Source organism: Marmota monax, unplaced genomic scaffold (assembly GCF_021218885.2).
Source record: "Marmota monax isolate L192 unplaced genomic scaffold, Marmota_monax_Labrador192_F-V1.1 WCK01_AAM20220418_F8-fsc00025, whole genome shotgun sequence".
NCBI lineage: Eukaryota > Metazoa > Chordata > Mammalia > Rodentia > Sciuridae > Marmota > Marmota monax.
In genome coordinates, this window is record NW_026691950.1 from 2,373,897 (window position 1) to 2,391,919 (window position 18,023).

An 18,023-nucleotide genomic window follows, 5' to 3' on the forward strand; every position below is an offset into this window, starting at 1 on the left:
AAAAGCCTAAAGAAGAGAGGGAGGGCTGGGTTGTGGCCCAGCGGTAGAGCACTCGCCTTGCATGTGCAAGGCCCTGAGTTCAATCCTCAGCATCACATAAAAATAAATAAATAAAATAAAGGTATTGTGTCCAACTACAACTAAAAAATAAATATTTAAAAAAAGAAGAAAGGGAGATAATATTATCTCTCTCTCTTTCTCTCTTTCTCTCTCTCTCACACACACACACACACACACACACACAGAGTTCTAGGTTCGATCCTCAGCACCACATAAAAATAGAATAAAGGACCACTGACAACCAAAAAAAAGTGTATTGAAAAAATTGTAGAAAAGCAGAAGAGAAGATGAGATGGAAACAAGGATTATGTGTGTGTGGTGCTGGTGATCGAACCCAGGGCCTCATGCACACTAGGCAAAGACTCCACCACTGAGCCACATCTCCAGCCCATGTTTTAAATTTTATTTGATACAAAGTTCCACTGAGTTGCCCACACTGGTTTCAAATATGATGTGCCACATCTGTATATGGAAACCACTTGATTCCGCTGCTACTGCTGCATCAAGATGGCTCTTTGGTACAGGGAAAAAAAAAAGACTCAGGGTCAAATAAACAGGGTCTTAAATGTCCCTTTTCAATTTTCTTCCACAAAAAAATCCTGAGAGTTGCCTGACCAGTATCCTGCCCAAGGAGTTGCACTTTTTCTGCACCCCAAACAAGAAGTCACGAATCTCGCTAATGGAGGGGCCCCTCTGCAGCCACAATTTGACCCCACAGCAACTTAACCTGGTTTCTATTTAGCTCTAAAAGTTAAAAACCAATTTAAAATCCAAATCCCACCCAGTACATGTCTTTGTCCTGTTGTGAAGAAAGCTCCCAGTTGTTAAGAGAGTGTGTTGAGGAAAGTCAAGATGGTCAACGATTTGTTTAAGGCCTCTTTGCCTTGACCCCGATCATCATTTGAGATCACTGAAAGACATGGTTTTCTGGTGGTGGCAGGATGGCATGGCAAACTGTATGCACTTTGGGGTCAAATTAGCTTAGGTGTGAAGGCAGGTGCTGGCATTTACTAAGCCGTGTGGCTTTGTGCAAGGCACCTGACCTCTCAGTGCCTCAGTCTGTCCACTTGAAAGAAAGGGTTAATGATTCCTCTCCAACAGAGTTGTATGAGAATTGGGAATGATAAAGATCTGGGTGCACAATAAGACAGTATGATCTGGGAAGCCATCACAGACCAGTGTTGTTGAAGGAGCTGCATTTAATGGCTGACACAGATCCCCAAACACTGTGTGAGTGGCAGTGGTACAAATGTAACAAAGGGCGGGGGGGGGGAGGGGGTGGAGTAAACGTGAAAATTATTTGAGAAAAAATTTTTCAAAAGTACACAAGATATTGTTCATAAAGTTAAAAAGAATCCATTCAAGACAGCCTTTGATGACTGCTTCCAAGCAATGACCTACAAAAGAGGCTTTCTACCAACTGTGAAAATAATAAAGGCTTTGTCGCAGAGGATGTGGGCACCTCTTGCTCTTTCTAGAAGTGACTTGGAATGCTTGAAGCGCTGTCGGGCTGGTTCCGGGTATTCTACGGGAGAGAGGGTGGCCAAACTAGCCTATCTGACTTCACTGAAATGAAGGTTTGGTCACACATGCTTTATCATACGAATGCAAAGTTAAAAACATGACCCCTTTAATTGGCAATTAGAAAAAATATTGAGAGGGTGTATTTGTTTTTGTTTTACTAGATGAAGGACACTCTGAACAAGTGTCTGGTAACTTTTTTATAGTATGCATTAGAGAATGTATGTCTTTGAAAAATGCAAAATCAGGGAGGGTAGGACTGGAGAAGAAATTCAGAAACCTTATGCCCTCAGGCCCACCCTGAACTCTGTACACTTCCACGATATTTGGGTGAGGCAGAGAATCTGACAGTCACTGGGTCAGCATGAAGAGTCTTCTGTGAATTCTCATTTTAAGTATTTTCTCAAATTCTACTTTAAAACACATGACCTTTGACTTCCAGGAAACTTCTTAGCAATTCGGACTTGAAATTTACCTAACTTCCTTATGGTGGTTAAATATTTCTTTATGCATACATTCTACTTATTTATTTTTTGCAGTACTGAGAATTAAGCCCAGGGCCTCACACATGCTAGCCAAGTACTCTACCACTGAGCCACATCCCCAGCCCTATACATACATATTAAAACCTGATCTTTAAAAACAAAAACAAAAACACACAATTGCTAAATATTGCTAGATTTTAGAATATACTATGTGAATCTGAAAAATAAAATTTCATAAGAAAGAGTATTATTTTCTATACAAATTTTGATAGGAAAAAGTCAGGTGAATGGTCAGTTTTTCACAGAAGATATAAGGATCTGTACCATAATATAAAAGCTGAGTTAGGCTGAGAGGTAGCTCACTGGTAGAGAGGGTTTGATCCCCAATTCAGCCCGACTCACCAAAAAAAAAAAAAGGCTTAAGTCTTAGGAAATGGAAGGAAATGGAGATGGCATAGCCCAACAACCTTGGTACCATCTTTGCCAGGATAGGACTGCTCTCTGGTGTAACTAACAATTGTGAAGTCATGAAGCTTTCCTCGGGGCTGTTTCCTCAAGTGCAAAATAGTGGCAGACACCTCCCAGGGTGACTGTTTCAGTTAAATAAATGGCGATGTAGAGCACTTGGCAAACACACTCCCAGAAACAACACCCCCCTCCTTCTGCCCTCTCAGATGATAACATTTCCATCCCACCCTTTATGAGATCATTTAACTTTAAAGAGTTGGCACATGTACAGGGAATGATTTTCAACTCATGTTTTTAATTCCTGAAAATTTCTTAAATTGTGGTCTGTTCTTACAAACAAATACCATGCAGCCACCAAAGAAATAATTATAGCTACATGAAATTACATGGCTAACTACCAGAGACCCGATGGTCACAGGAAAGAAGTCAGATCCGAGAGAGCACATATTGTAGGATTCCATTTTATGAAGTTCTAGAACAATCAAAGCTAATCTACGGTGATAGAAGTTAGAATAATGGCTACCTTGGGAGGGTGTAGAGGCACTCGGAGCCTTCTATTCTGGTGACAACGTCCTATACCTTGAGCTGGGTGTTGGTTACATAGGTGCATCTATATGCACAAGCTCACCAAATTGTATATTTCAGAATTATGTCTGTTATACTTCAATAAATGTTTAAAAAATATTTTTAAAGCATTTGTTTGACTTAAGGTCTTCTCTGATACTTTCTTCCAGTGTCTTTGAAAATTACCTGAATGATACATTGATTCACCAGTGACTCAATTATAGGAACTGATATGAAATTTTCCAAATAATTGAATTGACCCATTTAAGCAAAACACACACACAAAAAAAACTATTACTTTCTAGGATGAAAATATTTTTAAACTGATTCATGTGTTCATGTGCCTCACTATCATTTTAAACAAAAGCTATGGGGCACATTCTTCTTGGTGAAACAAGGTTATCCTTAGAAACTGACTCAGTCAAGCTCAGTTGAGGTGGAACAACAACTTCTGGGTCATTAATTCAAGTTTGGATGATGGCAGCTGTTGAGCCCCTTTACTGCTATTTCTCACTGGTACATGCCTGCCGTTAGCCATCCCAGTCCTTCCCATTTGTTTTCCTTCGTTTATCCATCTATGTATGTTAGCGAATGTACATCTTGCTAAGCATTGGAGACATAACAGACAACGTGATCCACAAGCAGCTAAGGGAACTTACATTTTACTTTAGGAAGCAAGTATAAAAGCAGTGTGATTTGTATCTTAAAGTATAGGACATAATTTAGGGGTAAGAAGGTCACTTTGAGAAACTGGTATTAAAGAACTGAGTGATGAGAACCTAGACTAGAATAAGTATTTGCTGAAAAATAAATGAACGTATGGTCATTAGCCCAGCAAAAAAAGAGAAGCAAAAGTTCTGATTTTTTATGCACTGGGAATGCAGAAATGTTACCCAGAATGTCGAAATAATGGCAAATATGATGCACACCTATTATCTCAGTGCTTGGAGAGGCCAGGGGCAGGGGGATCGTAAATTTGAGCCCAGACTCAGCAATTTAGCAATTTATTTTGAGGTCTTGTCTCAAAATAAAAAATAAAAAGGGCTGGGGATGTAGCTCAGTGGTCATTTAACTTTAAAGAGCTAGCATGTGTACAGGGAATGATTTTTCAACTCATGTTTAAAACTAAATTTATAGAGTGCTTCTTGATTCTACACTAAGAACCAAAAGTACTCTATAAGGTCCTGATAAGATTCATAGCTTCAATTTTGGCTGTTGAGAAGTTTTTTTGTCTTACCTAAGCCTTTGAGTTGCCGGACAAGTGAAGGATTGTTAGTGATCACACAGTTAACCTGTACATATTCGGTTTTTATTTCACCCTACAAAATCACCACCAGCCTCCAATGGCCCAACTCTGTGGGAGGATTCCTCCAGGTTGCTGTCGTGGTTCTCATCCCACATTCCCTGAATGTGACCTTTCTAAGCAGTCACCACATTCACCTTGAAAGGCTGTCACCCATCCATGCCTTAATAGAGCTGTGGCAGTTCTGTCCGGAAAAGTCAAAGCAGGCTAGCCTCCTTGGGCATTACTACTTGTTGCAAAATGTCACTTTATTAGGGACCCACTACTGTCCCCAGAGATTTCATCTTCATGGTATTTTACCAATCAAGAATAACTAGTAGTCTAAAGGACAGATGGACACGTAACAACAACCCTTGAAGAGAGAAGTTACTCAATATATACCTTGTAAAGAGGACCTGACATAAAAGCATTATTATCAACTCTTATTTAACAGCAGTAAAGTTTAAAATGCCAGGGATGTGGGCCAAGTTATTCAGGGCTTAATTTAATGCACGATTTGATCCATCAACAAACTACTGTGAAACTGTACTGACCCCTGACAAGAATTGTGCAGGTAACCTTCAGTGATCTTGATTACAATTCTACACAGATTCGTCGAATTTAAAATCTCTAAAAACCAAAAGAAGGAACTGCACAGAATAAAGTTTTCCTAATGACATAAAGGCAAAGCAGGAAGCAATGATTATCTAGAAATGATTTGTTTTCACATTTTCCCCCTAATATAATGTTCAGACTTAACACCAATGAACTTGAGAAAGTGTGGTAGGAATGCATAAGCTCTTCCAGTGATGGGGTCTATATTTTGAATTAATGTGCTATCGCAGAAGGTCAAGAGCTTCACAACGGCTTGAGCAATCTAAATGCATCTATGTGACAGGGAAGTTTGCATATCCTTGTTTTGAAATCTTAAGAGAGGTAAGAAAAGGTTAATCCACCTGTCGAAAGTTACGTAAACTCTCAGTGGTCAAGGGAGCAAAATGGCTTACTGCTAAACTCGTTTCAGCTTTGCACATAAAAAGATATCAAACCCACCCACCCTTCCTCCCGTGAACTCCTCCACAGTTGTTAGATCCAGTCCTATTTGCCTAAATACACAAAGCCAAACCAGAAGGTTTTCCCATGGGGGACATTTCCTGTAATTCTGAAACAGATCATTTCTCCTGGCCATTTTACAACTGGAAACTTGTCAGAAGACCCTTGCCAGTGTCACCAGGCAAAAATGGATTCACATCCGGTTCCTTCATAATCAAGAGGCTCTTCAAATCTGTGCCCACATCTGCCACAGTGAGCAGACCAAATGTTCCATATGCTCCTGCTATTTCTTACATTATACTGCGACACCTTTCCCCAAGAACTGTTGGTTACAAAAACCTTATGGAGCAACTCTGTTTCTAGATTTTCCTACTGACTGTTTGGGTTTAGCTACTAATAACATAGTCACAGTTTCAGCATATAGCACTATTAGGGTCAACCAAATGTAAACAGCTGATTAAGGTTCTAGCTTTATCATGTATGCTAAAATTTTTTACCAAAAAAAAAAAAAAAATAGAATAGAAAGACTTAACATTAGCAGGAATATTTATTCATTAGTTTCCCCCAAGCCATCACCAGGGTATGGAAACCACTCTCAAGCTGCTCTGTCATAGAAACACAGATTTGATAAGAAGCCGTCTTTCCAGCTGACCTTTAACTTGTTACTATCTTGTCTAAGTTTAACAAGGAGCAGGGATAGAAAGTTTTAAAAGTATTTTCGTGAAACCAGAGCCACCATTTAGCAAAATCTTTAAAAGGAATGAGTCACCGACATACGCAGGTGCAGAACCCAAGGTGATACTGGCACCTGGCTCCCGATTCCTTGCTGAAGCAAATACTAGCCTCTGATCCCGTCCCCGGTAAAAACCGAAGCACAGATAGAGTTTAGCTCACTCTCCATGACACACACGTCCTTCTAGTAAAACCGAAAATGTTTGATGGAAACTGAAGATTACAATTCTCCAGGGACTCGGAGCCACCAGAAAACAGAATTTGCAAAGAAATTCCTTCTGCCTCCCGCCCCAATCTCCCCCACTCACCACCCTTGTCCCTTCGAGAGAAGGGAGCCCGAATCTTATGGAGTCTGCAATTTTAAATATTAATAAATATTAAAGTATGAACGAGTACCTGCCAAACACCTGGCGCTCTCTTTCCCCTGCTCGCTCTCTCCTCCCACACGCTGGCAACGGAATGCCCTTCAAAACCATGGCTCAGTGCTTTTGGTAAATGTTTTACGAGACACTAAACAGCCTGTGTCCCACCCTCAGAGCAAACACCATTGAGAGAACACAATATAATGGTCCCAAAGATATCATGCGATGTACAATAATGTCAATGAACAAGCGGGCTCTATTTCCACACTTCCTTTTAAGGGGGGAAAAAGATCCCAAATTTGCAGAGGGTGGGGAGGAAGCTAAGCCACAAGGGCTTCTAGAAATAAAACTTAACCCTGGGAGCATGAGGGCTCTTTTTTTTGTTTTGTTTTGAAGGTGGCATTATGATAAGCTCGTTGTTCTAATCCCCAAGCAAGTCTTGGCTTGCCAAACTGAAAAAGGTGTCAAAGGCAAACTTAATAAAGGGTGGAATTCAGCGGTGAGTCCAGAGACAGTAGCAACTAGATGGCGACCACATACAGTATTTCCAGTTATCAGAGGCAAGTGCAGCTCGGAAAGTTTCTCAGAAACCATCTTCTACAATAACAAAATGTACTCACTTCCCTTTTCCCATATCCCTCAAGTTATTCACAGTTAAAAACCAACTGCTGCAAACCAGAAGTTTTGCATTCCATTCAAGTTAACAATTACAACTGGAGGATAACAGAAACTTGCTGGCACCAAGCTATCGGCATACCCAAAATGTCAGGTGCTTCTCTATACCACCAGGGTTAACCAGATCAAGAGGGGAGCCCAGAGCTTGTCTGTCTGCCTGGTTTTAGAGAAAGGACTTAGCAGATGGACCAAGTCCAGAGTCCGTGTGGGTGACATGCACCTACCTGCTCTTGGAGCTACTAGTTAGTGGGCCAGTCTGAGAAGTGAGAAAATAGAATTATTTTGTTTCTGACAAGCCTGCTCACTACAGGGAGACCAAGGGAAGACCAAGAGAAGAAGCACGAGTTTGCTTTGGCTTTGGCATCACCCAGAGACAGGTTAGGTAAATAAGAAAACCCATGCTCTTGTCCCCACCCATACCTCAGTCCCCAAGAGCACTCAAAATTCTGCATTTCATACCTTGAAGATGTCTGCTGGGGTGGAAAGAAAACTGAGATCATGGTTTTCCTACACTCCCAGCTTTGTGACCTTGAGCAAGTACCTCCACCTCTCTGAGCCTGTTTCCTCATCTACAAGATATAATTTTAAAAAAATATCCAGAGCCATTGAAGATTTATCACGAAGAACTGACAACTCTCCAACTCTGAGCACACAGCACCTCTTTTATCTCCAAAACAGGGTTTGAAGGGCTGTGGCAACTGTGAAGCACCCCCTACCTTACGTGCATGGGTCCCCTCTTCTCCTCTTCCATTTCCTCAAGTTACAGAAGTTTCAGGTTAGCTCTGTGACTAAGGGCAATTGACTTCCCTCCTCCTGGTCTGACTGACTAATCTGTTTGGGTGGGTATCACAAATGACCATTTATCGGCCTGCTCAGGGGTGTGGTGTCAGGGCGGCCAGCCCCAGGCTGTCATCTCTTCAGGCTTACACAATTCTCCCCATCTTGCCCTCTAACACAGTTAGCTAACCTGCCTTTTACACCCCTCCCCCACCTTGCTCTCTCTTTCCTTCTGTCTTTTTTCCCTTTCCTTTCCTGCCTTGTTTCGTCCAGAGACACGATGGGAATGTGGCAGAGGCTGATGATCCTCCTCATTCCATTTCTTCTAGTGTTTGAGTGACACATCAATCTGCCCAGTGCAGGAGCCAGGTTCTACAGGGGAGAGAACTGAGACAGATTCGACAACAGGTGCAACATCGCGGGGCCACTGCCCGCAGGACAGGCACGGGACCTGGGCGTTCCAGACAGGCCAGAATTTCCCTGCTGCCAGTCAAGGGCTGGACCAGCTCCTCACACCCAATGCACCTCTTCTCGGTGCCACCCAAGTCCCCACCTCAGATGATCTGCTCTCCTTGACAACTGTGGCACATTTTCCTTGAAGATCCTTCCCCCATTTCCTTCCCTCTTCCCTCTGGGCTGGCCAACCTTTCATTCTAATTTTGGGGTCTAGCTCTTCCTCTAGAACCCTCTTTTGGGCTGCTCCTGTCCCTGTGTATCTTACTCCAGGGAAAACCCAACAGGAGCCAATCCCCACCTCAGCTTGGAGGTTAGTGCGTTACCACAGAGGAATATAATCGAATTCGGATGAGTAAAATTCAAAGACACAACATCAAAATCCAAAGCAGAGGTGCAGTGGAGTAAATTTCTGTATTAAAAAAGGCCAGACTTGGGGGCTTTAGTGTAGTTTTTTTTTTTAAACAAGAAAAGTGAATTACAAGACAAGATAGCAAAAAGTGAGCCATCCTATCATGCGAAAAAACAAGTATTATCTATTAGATGTCCAACATTACCATGTGCTGGATATGAAAGATCTCCTTTAGTTCAATCAGACAGATGAGGAGACAGAGGCAGAGAAAGGCTGCCCAAGCACACCCAGCCAATGCAATGGTACAGTGCCTGGTCCCTGCCTGAGTCACACCTCCCCTGCGCCCTCTGGCCTCCTCACCCTAGGAATGTGTCTACCGCCTGTCAAGGTACACCTGCGTCCATTTTCTCCTCCCATGGGTTTAAAACCCATTTGGCCCTGTTCTTCCTCACTCGCTCCTTGGCCTCTTCACCCTCCCCACTCCCTGCCCCTCCACCTTTTCTTCTTATTCCTACAACCATCTAGAACTGTTCAAAGCTATTGACAAACTCTATTATCAAGGCTCTCGTGTAACCACAAAGTCCAACCAAATAGCACGGGTTGCCCCACTTCAGGTCACCTGTTTTTGATCAGTTTCTCTGTGGTCCCAAATTTGATATTTGGCTTTCAACCTCGTAGGCTGTTTCTGTGTTCCACCTGGCGCTGGGTCAGCTACTGTACTCAAAGATGATATCATGCTGTTCAGAGACGAAAGTCTGTGTCCCTGAAAAAAGAACTGTGACTACTGCATAATATAAATGCTTCAGAATAACATTTCCCCCGGGGCTAGGGGTGTAGCTCAGTGGTAGAGCACTTGCCTAACATGCATGAAGCCCTGGGTTCAATCCCCAGAACTGCAAAAAAACGAAAACAAATAAAGCAATCCCCAATGTGGGGGCGGGGGGGGGAGGGGGCACGCTGGGGATGTGAGTCAGTGATAGAGTCCTTGCCTCAGACGTGCAAGGCCCTGGACTTTGATCCCTAGCACCACAAAAAGGAAAAAAAAAAAAATCTTCCCTAAATTAACATTTCCCACCTCTGGTCACCAATTCTAAGTCCTCTTTTTTTGTCCCATTGTCTCTGTGAATCTAATGTGCAGTGTTAGAACTGGAATTTTCAACTACAGAGTTCTGATAGGGCAGAATAATTGACCTCTGGAAATCACTGCTCTATCACCCCAGGCTTATTCTAAAACATCTAGTCCCACCTGGTTATCTGTAAGGCTAATATATATTTGGCCAACAGAATGATTTCAGATTCTGAAGGGGGTTTTGAGCTCCCTTGCACACCAGAGAATAGGAGAAAGGATAGGTGGACATGGCATCTGGAGCATCTAAGTCTCCCAGGAGCTCCAAAGGCCCTGGAACGTCTGTGAATCACTCAAGTCCCTTCAGTTCTCTGGAGAGGGTTTCAAAGAGTGTCATGAGTGTGACCCTCAGAAACTGCTCACTGCCCAGCCAAGCTCAACCCAGACCAGAGAGGCAGTTCCAGCAGCCCCTGGACAGGGGAGCGGAGCACATGATAAATCTACACTGTCCAGAGCTGTCTTTTGTTGGGGCTGGGACACCATCCTCTAGACTAGCAGTTCTCAAAGTGAGATACCCGGAACCCTGGGAGATCACCACGACTTTTTTTTTTATTTATTTTTTTATTAGTTGCTCAAAACATTACAATGATCTTGACATATCATACATTTGATTCAAATGGGGTACGTAATCTTAATCTTATTTTCCCACGTGTACAGATTGCAGGATCACATTGGTTATACAGCCACATTTATACATAGGGCCATACTAGTGTCAATTGTATTCTGCTACCCTTCTATCCCCCCCTCCCCTCCCCTCTTTCTACCCAATCTACTGTGACACATTTCTCTCTCTCTCTTTTTTCTTCCCCCTCACACCATCTTATATATAATTTTATGTTAGTATTAAGAGTCGTGGTGACACGGAAAATGGTAGGAGACCCTCATTGTCACCACGACTCTTTTTTTTTTTTTTTAAATATTTATTTTTTTTTAGTATTTGGCGGACACAACATCTTCGTTTGTATGTGGTGCTGAGGATCGAACCCGGGCCACACGCATGCCAGGCGAGCGCGCCACCGCTTGAGCCACATCCCCAGCCCCGTCACCACGACTCTTAATACTAACATATTTGCCTTTTCACTACATTGGCATTTGCACTAGTGATGCAAAGGCAGTGGTGGGTAAAACTGCCGGCACTGTAAAAGGCAGTGTCACCCAGAGTACTAGTAGTCATGGCATTTTTCATTACCAGACACACTGGGGACAGAGCCCAGGGGTGCCCTACCACTCAGTTACCTCCCCAAGTCCTTTTATACTTTTTTTTTAATATAGGGTCTCCCTATGTTTCCAAGGCTAGCCTTGGACTTTATACCCTCCTGCCTTAGCCTCCTGTAGTCTCTAGGATTACAGCAGAGTTGTTTTCTTTGTTTGTTTGTTTTGGGTTTTGTTTTTAAGATAATTCCCTTAAGAATGTATTTGAGGGCTGAGGTTGTGGCGCAGTGGCTGAGCCCTTGCCTAGCATGTGTGAGAGGCACTGGGTTGGATCCTCAGCACCACGTAAAAACAAATAACTAAAATAAAGGTATTGTGTTCATTTACAACTTAAAAAAAATGTATTTGAGGGCTGGTAATGTAGCCTGGGGTAGAGTGGGTTTGATCCTTAGCAACCCTCCCCCACAAATAATTTATTTAATAAAGAAGTATAATATTAATTTTATTAAATCCCAACTTTTAAGTACAGTGCTTTTAATACAGTGCTTCTACTGTGGACCAAATTAGGACAGCTGACTCAGGAGAATCACTTGAATGACCTGCGGTAGAACTGACCACTTTCATGACCTGGAACATCCTCTGTACTTGGAAGAATCAACCATGGTTATTCAGCCTTGGATATTTGTCAGACATTTTCTTGAAAATGTAAGAAATGTGCCTGTCACTTCAAAGAATGTGATAGATGGTATTTGTTTTCAATAAGCAATTCCAGCTTTCAAATAAAGTTAAAATTGGGAGGGGGGAACTTGCATTACCACCATGAGCTTGACAACTTGCCAATAAATAAAGACTTCTCTGATGAGACCAGTTCTGATACTAGCAGATTTTAACATTGTACTGTATAATGGAATGTGTCAATATTTGGAAGATCTTTCACAACTCAGTGAACCCGTATTTTTCAAATGACCAATGCATGATGTTATAGAAGCATATGACTTATCTTCAAAAAACAAGATAAGCCAAGGATTTTAATGTAACAGAACATGAAAATGTCATTGATATGCATAGAGACTGCATACTGCAACCGCTCTTTAAGAAGCCATCCCTTGTAGAGTCTAGATTTAGCATCAAAAAAGAATGTTCACAATTATCAGAAAAGATTACTAAAACATCCCTCCCTTTTCCAACCACTCGTTTTGTGAGGTTGAATTTTCTTCATAAACTTCAGTGCAAACAACATACCTCAACAGACTGAAGTAGGAACAAATATGAGAATACAGTGGAATTCTAGCAAATTCATCATTAAAGAGATGTGCAAAATAAACAATACACTCTTCTCACTATTCTTCTTGGAAATAGTTATTTTTCATTAAAAATGTCATTTATGTTATCATAAAAGTTAACTTGTGATTTTAAAGAAATTAATAGATATTTTTAATTTCTTTAATCTCTAGAGCAATAAATATCAACAGATACAACTTATATAAACAAAAGCATGTTTCATTCCTCAATAACTTTTAAGAACATAAAGATAGGGTTGCCAGATTTAGTAAGTAAAGGTGATATTTTAGGATACCATGTCTCATTCAATATTTGGGACATATTTAAAGATTATTTACTGTTTATATGAAGTTGACATTTTATCTGCTTTTTGTTAAGATGTCCAGGGCCCTAAAAATTTGAGAAACAATGTACTAGACCATGTCCCTCACATGTGAGGAAACACTAAGACCAGCGTTTATTAAGCACTCATTGTATATCAGACACAGTGCTAAATTCTTGACATATAGAATTTCCTCCCCAAAATCTACATGGCAAATACTTTTTTATAATCCCCATTTCCTCATACCAGCAAAGAAACAAAACCCAACAAATGTCAAGTGAAGCCAATTATTGGTAGAAGGCAAGATTGGAACCCACTTGCTCAGCCTCCAAAAATCTCAGCTTATAACTCATAACTCAGGTTTATACTGCATTCTGAATAATGGAGATTCCCAAAGATGGCTGGCTTTTCTGCATATTTGCATCTCAAATTTTAGTAAATCAACTTCAGTTGCTCATCTTCTTTCTGTGTCTCACAGCTGTGTGTTCTGCTACAAGAGCCACAGTGACACCCAAGGCTGTAAGAACCATGTGTGTCAGGGAAATCTATCCAGAACTGCCAGCAGCTTTGGACTTGGAGCTAACAGATACTTCCTGTCCCAAGCTGGGAATCCTAGCACAGAGCAATGGTGCACTGACACTGTTCTTTACCATTAGCTGGTAGCCACTAGGAACCTAGGACTGAGCTAGAATCATCTTCTAGAATGAATTGGGTATTTGTCTAAATTCATGTGTACCAACTGGAGCAAATACAACCATTGCCATAAACCAAGTTACTATCTTTTGTCTGATCATGAGCCAGGCCATGGGTATATTTAGTGAGCTTGAGCTGGATAGCAAACAAACTAGGGAAAGTTAACTGTTTTATGATCCAGCATGGAGGCAAAGACATGCACTTCACTATGCCGAAAGGTCTGCAAATACAGAAATGAATTTGCTTGCACCCAACTACCCCAAGAGACTTCCTCCAAAACCAAGGGACTTCCTCCAATAACCGATTGCTATAATTTAATGTAGAAAGCGATAAACATAGGAAGAGAGTCTAATCTCTGACATGGAAAGATTTCTTTAACAAAAGGCAGAATTACCTTTCAAATATTTTATTTGTCTATTATAAATGTGAGTCTGTATTGAAAGTGAGGCACACTGGATTATGCTAACAATAGTTTATACAGAAACCAAGTGCTTTGAAAATCAATCTGGATGGCCCCTGAGGGGTTGGGAGGCTGAGGCAGGAGGATTATGGGTTAGAGACCAGCTTAGGTAATTTAGTGGGACTTTCAGCAATTTAGCAGGACCAGGTCTCAAAATAAAAAGGACCAGTATGGCTCAATAGTAAAGTGCCCCGGGGCTCAATCCCCATTACCAAAAACAGAAAAGAAAAGAAAATTAGCCTGGAGGAGGGAGCAAGGAGAGAAAGATGGGGGTGGGGGGAAGATGCCCAGTGATAATTGAGAAGTACACTTTAGAAGCCAAGACTGATGCTAGCCTAGAGAGTAAGCTCAGGGAGAAAGGTCTGGGGAAGGCCAAGGCATCTGGACGCTGGCCAACGAGCATCAGAAAGCAAAAGAAGAGTCATGAAGAGAAACTACCAACTTCGTGTTGACCCAGGCCCACCTGGAAGTGCTGCAGCGAGCAGACACTGGACCAGCCTTGCCCTCGGGCCTTCCTGCCCCCTCTCCCAGGTCAGCCCCTTTCTCTGCTCAATCTAGAGCCCTTCAGTGGCAGCAAGAGGAGAGAGGACAAGCTGAGTTGCGAGCGTGGGCTCCCTCCTGAGATGGCCTTAGATGACCAGGGATTTCCAGAGCTGTCCCCTTCAAGGGGCCTTTAGAATTTATTCTTATGACCTCTGCATGAATGTCAAGGAGGACACAGCCAGAACTGTGACTCATTAAGTTCCCAAAGCCAAGTGCAGAATGCACAGACTCTGGACCTGAGGCCTCACTTTCACCTTCAGAGCAAAGTCACAGGGCCCTGCCTGCTTTGTGGTATTTGGATACAGAGGTGAGGAGACCCCTTCTGCTTCCCACCAGCCTGGCTGCCTCTCTCCATTTTCAGCGTTCTCCAAAGCACAAGGAATACAGAATTTAAACTTACGGTGTGTGAGCCACGGGCCTTTTTAACATTTCTGAAAGAGATTTGCCTTGAGAAGTGCTGAGGTCTATTCGTGAAGGTCACCTAGAAAACGACTGGCAAACTTTTCCTGTCAACAGCCACGTGGTAAGTATTTTAGGCATTGCAGGCCATACAGTTTCTGTTACAGATTTTGCTTCCCTTTTTATCCCCCAATTCCTTAAAAATGTAAAAACCACTCTTAGATAGGCAAAACATACAAACACCAGTGTTTGGTTGACTATTGTATTAAAACTTAGGTAGGTGTTCCAGAACCATCTTGCTAACAAAGACTGATGTGCCAAGTCTCTCATTCTCTACTTGGAGAGTCATCTTGTGTTTGCTATGATCCTCTTCAAAGAAATCAGCTATTTCAGTCTAAAATAGTAGTCTAATTTGGAAAACTTGGTAAACACAGTTTAAAATAAGCCAGAAGGGCTGAGGGTAAAGATCAGATGTAGAGTACCTGACCAGCATGTGTGAGGCCCAAGGTTCAGTTTCCAGCAAAACACACACACACACACACACACAATCTAAGTAAATAAAATAAGCTAGAATATTTTCTAAACCCGCTAGTTTTCACTGAGTATGTATATATGTTTGCATTTTTAGCAATGTCATGAGGAGGAACTTTCGTTGTGGTTCATGAGACATGTAATTGGGGAAGTGTAAATAGGTGATCTATTTCAGACAGGCCTCCACTGAGCTAAGTAAATAACTCCTTCCTAGGAGTCAAAAGGTTTTCAAAGCCCAATACATCCTCACAGACCATAGGAAAAACCAAACCAGAAACAGCTGCTTGAGAATACAAATGATGCTCTTAGGTAGGAAGGAGCGATACATAGCTATTTGCCAGGCTAATAATAAGCAAAAGTGTAAGCCAGTAGTTGTCCATAATTGCAGAGTTTTCAAAAATACTGATGTCTGGGTTCCCCCGACCCAATTAAATCTGAACTGAAGGACTGGTGCTTGTGTATTGGTGTTCTTTAAAAATTCTCAAAATGATTGAAACCTGAAGCACAAGAAGCCCCAGTTCCAGGGGCAGAGGGCAGTAAGGGTCCAGATCTGATTAGACTGCACCCTCAACCACCCTGGCTAAGTGTTCTGGTCAACTCCCTAATGCCAAGAGAACTGGAGGCTATCAGAGAACCCCCCAACATGCTTTATAATTTGCAATTAAATTATACATGACTTCTATTTCAGAGTATAAGTTTTACCATTTTCAATATGACCTTTTGTCATTTCCACTGAACTGATTTGGAGAACTCCTGAGAACTCTGGCCAGAATGTCCAGAAAGCTTCTTTTCCAAGGTTCTCTCAGCCCTGGTAAGGAATAGCAATTTAAAAACAAACTCTGGGCCAGCTACAGCAGTGCATGCCTGTAATCCCAGCAGCTAGGGAGGCCAAGGCAGGAGGATCACAGGTTCCAGACCAGCCTTGGCAACTTAGTGAGGTCCGGTTTCAAAATGAAAAGAGTTGAGGATATAGTTCAGTAATTCAGTCCCCTGGGTTCAATCCCAGTACTGGTGTTGGGGATGGGGGGAGGGAGATTGACTCTGACCTTAGACTGACTTGGGCATATACTATGGTTTTGATATGTTCCTGGAATTCATGTATTAAAAACTTAATCTCCAAAATCAAATATTAGTGGTACTTGCAGGCAGACCTCTGGGAGGTAATTAGAATTGTATGATGCCAGAGGGTGGGGCCTCCATGATAGCATCAGTTACTCTATAAGAAGAGGAGAGACCCAAGCTAGCACACTTGCACTCTCTATGTAATACCCCTTGCCAGGTTATAATGCAGCAAAAAGGCCCTCACCAGATGCCAAAATGCTGGCACCATGCTCTTGGACTTCCCAGTCTCTAAAACTGTGAGACATGAACTTCTTTCCTTTGTAAGTTACCCAGTGCCAGGTATTCAGTTATAGCAACAGAAAAGAAGCTAAGACATTATGTGTGCCAGTTCCATCAGGTACTCACTGAGCCTTGTACAAGTTATATTTAAAACTATTTCCTTATTTGCCAAATAGGAAAGCTAACACCTTCTCTATGGAATTATTGTAGATGATATAAAAACAGGGTAACCAAGTAAGAGATCATACAAGTAAACTAATTCTCTTATTCTTGACACATAGTAAGTACTCAATGAAGGTTCATTTTAATTAGCATCATCAGTTCTATGGTTCTAATTCCAATATTTTGTGACTCTAAGAATCCTGTGATGACTGATTACACAGGTGGAGGTGAACAAAAATCAGTTGGTATTGGCATCTTAGATCTAAAGGCCCTGTTTGTGTTTAGTGACTTTCACTCTAGCCTGGCATCCTAATAACCACTTCATTCTTTGCTTAAGGTGTCCCTTTATATTTTGCTGACCTTGATCTTAGTTTCAAAAGGACCTCGTTTATTTTGCAGACACAGAATTTTTGTTATTCTTGATGAAATCAATGCAGCTGTTCTGTTTCTGTTATTTCTCAGCCTCCAGCGGACACCAGTGAGTACAGCTGTGGGGCATGGAAAGCGTATTTTTCTCTGCCCTTGGTGCCCAGCTGAGGACACATCTGGGAGTATAGCTCGGATGCATGGCTCATGACTGGCTTCCAGACCTTGTTCTTGGGAACTTCAGTGCTAACATCTAAGTGTCACCATGAAATCTACCAAAAGTTTGATGCTGACATTAGCCACAGACCTCAGCCTCATAACCCTGGGTGCATGCTCCTTATTGTCCACAGCACTTCATATCCTTCTGCAAGGTATAAAGCCACCACGGACCTGCTGTTCTGCCAAGGGACACAGACATTTTGTTGATACCCACAATTTTCTTTTTCCTCATGCAGGGTGGGAACAGATCTCTTCCTCGTAGGAAGACAGACGTCCTTTGTAGACACACATCCGCTTGTCTGTCATGCTATTGGTGGAGTTATGGCTCGTGTCCACCTTTCTGCCTTTTCAGTTTTGAAAATGAGTTTTCTTGTTTGGCAAAAAGCAAGTCATCAAAGAGCAAGAGACCAAAGAACTGTCGGATTCATGGAACTTTTGCCTACGTGAATGAAATAATCTTTTTTTCTTTTTTAATATTTTTTTTAGTTGTAGTCAGACACAATACCTTTATTTTATTTATTTATTTTTATTTGGTGCTGAGGATCGAACCCAGTGCCTCGCATGTGCTAGGCGAGCGCTCTACTGCTGAGCCACAACCCTAGCCCCTGAAATAATCTTTTTTTTTTTTGAGAATTTTAATATTT

At 41.9% G+C, this 18,023-nt stretch overlaps 1 protein-coding gene across 8 annotated transcripts in view; it reads right to left on the reverse strand.

Annotated features, from left to right (window-relative positions):
• The window catches only part of Rbm47 (RNA binding motif protein 47), a 162,125-nt gene that overhangs the window by 71,655 nt on the left and 72,447 nt on the right, over window positions 1-18,023 (reverse strand). The window contains exon 1 of one of the 8 annotated variants that reach the window (XM_046453252.2): window positions 7,919-8,108. The exons of 5 other annotated variants lie outside the window; for them this stretch is intronic. The gene's annotated coding sequence lies outside the window, so the exon portion shown is untranslated. Of the gene's footprint in view, window positions 1-6,561; window positions 6,780-7,661; window positions 7,883-7,918; window positions 8,109-18,023 lie in introns of those variants that run through there. 2 more of the 8 variants (XM_046453267.2, XM_046453170.2) reach the window with 2 other exon arrangements.